Source organism: Trichechus manatus, unplaced genomic scaffold (genome assembly GCF_000243295.1).
Source record: "Trichechus manatus latirostris isolate Lorelei unplaced genomic scaffold, TriManLat1.0 scaffold00181, whole genome shotgun sequence".
In the NCBI taxonomy this organism is placed as follows: Eukaryota; Metazoa; Chordata; class Mammalia; order Sirenia; family Trichechidae; genus Trichechus; species Trichechus manatus.
Window position 1 is genome coordinate 3,648,497 of NW_004444117.1, and position 3,926 is coordinate 3,652,422.

General features: G+C 43.5%; 1 pseudogene; it reads left to right on the forward strand.

The window, feature by feature from the left end:
* The window catches only part of LOC101340400 (ferritin heavy chain-like), a 76,340-nt pseudogene extending 75,425 nt beyond the window's left edge, over positions 1–915 (forward strand).
* The last annotated feature ends 3,011 nt before the right edge of the window (positions 916–3,926 follow it).

Below are 3,926 nucleotides of genomic sequence, written 5' to 3' on the forward strand. Positions count from 1 at the left end.
AAAAAAAAAAAAAAAAAAAAATCCCCAGAAGTCTTTTTATAAATTGTAGTCTAGCTTAACTAGTAAAAAATGCTGCCTTGAGACGTTCTTCGCATGGTCGCCGCAGTCTCCTGCTTCAACAGTGCTTGAAAGGAACCCGGCGCTCACCAACCTTCCCCCTACCGGCCGCTCCCAGGAAGCCTTCTGCCGCCCCCTCACAGCAGCGCCCTCCAGATTCCCCCAGGCCTCCTCCGCTGTTTCCAGCACAGTGCAGCCGCTGCCGCTGGCTGCCGCTGGCTGCCGCTGCCTCTCCTCAACTGCTGCCATAAGGACGGCGTGCCCGTCGAAGGTGCGCGAGAACTACAATCAGGACTCAGAGGCCGCCATCAACGGCCGGATCATCCTGGAGCTCTAAGGCTCCTACGTCTGCCTGTCCATGTGTTACTACTTTAACTGTGATGATGTGGCTTTGAAGAATTTTGCCAGATATTTTCTTTACCAATCTCACGAGAAGAGGGAACATACTGAGAAACTGATGAAGCTGCAGAACCAACGAGGTGGCCAAATCTTCCTTCAGAATATCAAGAAACCAGACCGTGATGATTGGGTAAGCAGGCTGAATGCAGTGGAGTGTGTGTTACCCTTGGAAAAAGCGTGAATCAGTCACTACTGGAATTGCACAAAATGGCCACTGACAAGAATGACCCCCTTTTGTGTGACTTTGTTGAGACTCATTACCTAGATGAGCAGCTGTAATCTATCAAAGAATTGGATGACTACCCGTAACCAACTTGCGCAAGATGGGAGCTCCAGAATCTGGCCTGGCAGAGTATCTCTTTGACAAGCACACCCTGGGAGACAGTGATGGAGAGAGCTAAGCTTTAGCCTGCTGCCCCATAGCCACAGGGGTGACTTCCGTGGTCACCAAGACAGCACATGCATGTTGGGTTTACCTTTACCTTTTCTATGAATTGTACCAAAACATCCACTTAAGTTCTTTCATTTGTACCATTCCTTCAAATAAAATAATTTGGTACCCTCCCCCACCAAAAAAAAAATCTGCCTTGAGCATTATGTTCTTTTAAGAACTATCTGTATGGGATCAAATTGACAACAGCAACTTGAAAGATTAGATAGGAACCTTAGTGGGCAGGGAATCTATGTTAATGGCGGAGGAGCAACTCAGAAAAGGAGGGTGAGATTGGTTGTACAACTCAAAGAATGTAATCAGTGACACTAAATGGTACATGTAGAAATGGTTGAGTTGGTGTATGTTTTGCTGTGTATATTTTCAACAACAAATTAAAAAAAAAAAAAAGCCCAAGATACTATGTAATACTTTATGCCAATAAATTTGAAAATGTGATGAAAGATAAATTCCTGGAAAAACACAATTTAGCAAAATAAAAAATCTGAAGAATGTAACTGTTAAAGCAATTTAGTCCATAATTTAAAAAACTTCCTACAAAACACTCCAGGCCTAGATGACTTCACTGATGAATTGAACCAAACATTTAAGGAAGAAATTGCCATCATTTTACTAACTCTTCCACAGAATACAAAAAGAGGGAGAACTTTTGTTTATTACAAAAAGTTAAAGCAGGCCTGGACCCTTTCTTCACAGAAGTAGGCCTAGGAAAATAACCTGCGGTTTGCCTTCCCGATAGCACTATTTCCTTGGAAATATATCCAGTCAAAATAGCAAGTCAAGTTGCACCAACACTGTGAATGTAATTCATGCCACTGAATTGTATACGTAAGAATGGCTACAATGGCAAATTTTATGCTATAAATATTTTATCACACACACACACAAATGTACCCTAAAAAACGAACAAACAAAACCCACCAAAGATTAAACCTTAAACCAAAAATATCTCCTGAAATCTTCTTAAAACCAAACAATAGTTTAGCTTAAGGAGGTCTGTGTTGAACGTTATGCTCTTCTAAGATCTATCTATATGAGATCAAATGGACAACAACCCCAAAGATTAGATAGAAACCTTAGGGGTCAATGAGTCTATGTTAATGGGGGAGGAACAACTCAGAAAAGGAGGGTGAAAATGGTTGCACAACTCAAAGAATGTAATCAGTATCACTGAATTGTACGTGTAGAAATTGTTGGTGTATGTTTTGCTGTGTATATTCACAACAACAACAAAATAGACTATATAAAAGAAGATATAAGTAGAATGCCTTATAGCTGATGATCAGTCCTACTACTGTAAATCACCTAGTCTTTGTAATTGTGCATGGGCTAGAAGAGCTGTGAATTGGCACAAAGGCCAGGGGTCCAGGTAACTGGAGGGAAACCAAAGCAGTGGCTTCTCTGTGTTGAGTTGTGGTGGTCTTGTGTCGAGTTAGAGCTGTTTCCCAGAATCCCTGTCCTCGCACAGTTCCAGGTTAGCATGGACCACAGAGACATCTTGCATGCAGTTGTGAAGGCGGAAGTGAAGCAGCAGCCATTATCTTTTGACACTTGGGAGGTCAGTATAGGGCAAAGGCACTGTTGCAGCTCACACAAATCATGTCTCTGCTAGTTCACCTGGCTGATTCGAGGTAGCTGCCCCCAAGCATGCAGCTCTCTAGCTCCTGCCGGATCTTCCTTTGCTTCTCTGGCTCCTGGGAAGGTACATGTTTAGTTCCATGATGAAGGGCACCAGCTTCTCTAGCAGGCCACTTCCAACATCAAAGTTGGAGGCTGGAGGACAGTGAGAGATCAACACAGTGTCTAGTCCATTCTTATAGGCCCCAGTCCATCCCTGCCGGTTCTAGTTTGTCCTTATTTCCACCCACTTCAACTCCATCTCCTCTTCTGACTGCCTGACCTGCTGACTCCAGGCTCCAGCACCAGACACAGGGCAACAGCTTCACCATAGATTGTTTAACTAGCTCCCACAATTGCATAAGGTCCAATCCCTGTAATATCAAATTCAAACCAGTCACCATTAAGTCAATTCCAACTCATGGCTACCCAACGTGTGTCACAGTAGAGCAGTGCTCCATAGGATTTTCAATGACCATAACCTTTTGGAAGTAGATCACCAGGACTTTCTTCCAGGCAGCCAACATTTTGGTTAGCAGCTGAGCACATTTACCATCTGTACCACCCGAGGATTCCAATCTCTCTAGCAAATCCCTATAATCTCCTAGTAGTTCTGCTTCTCTGGTCAAATCCTGGCTAATACACAAGATCGTCGTGACTCATTTCCGGCAACCACGTATATGCCCGTGTGGTTAGAGAGGGAGAAGAAGCTGCATGTCTGAATGGTTGCTGTGCTGGGCCCTGTGACAAGATAAATGTGCTGTGTCCTTCCTAGTGCCTCCTGTCAGGAGGCACATGATGTTGATATGTCTCATTACTGCTAATGTTAACCTTGATCACTTGGTTAAAGTGGTGTCTGCCAGGTTTCTCCAGCATAAAGTTACCATTTTCTCCTTCATGATTAATAAGCATCTTGTGAGGGGATACTTTGAGACTACTGATATTTAGCAAAAAACAAACAAACAAACAAAGAAAAAACCCTAAGATGGAAGAATTGATGCCTTTGAATTGTGTTGGTGAAGAATACTGGATATACCACGGATTGCCAGAAGAACGAACAAGTCTGTCTTGGAAGAAGTACAGCCAGAATGTTCCTTGGAAGCAAAGATGGCCAGACTTCGTCTCGTATATTTTGGACATGTTATCAGGAGGGACTAGTCCCTGGCGAAGGACATCATGCTTAGTAAGATAAGAGGGTCAGCAGAAAAAAAAAAGGAAGATCCTTAATGAGATGGATCCTTAATGACTGGCTGCAACAATGGGCTCAAACACAGCGACAATTGTCCAGATGGTGCTGGACCAGGCAGTTTTGTTCTGTTGTACATGGGGTCACTATGAGTTGGCACCCAACAACAACAACAATAGTTTTTAGCATTCACTGACGAATCTTGCCGGCAACGGT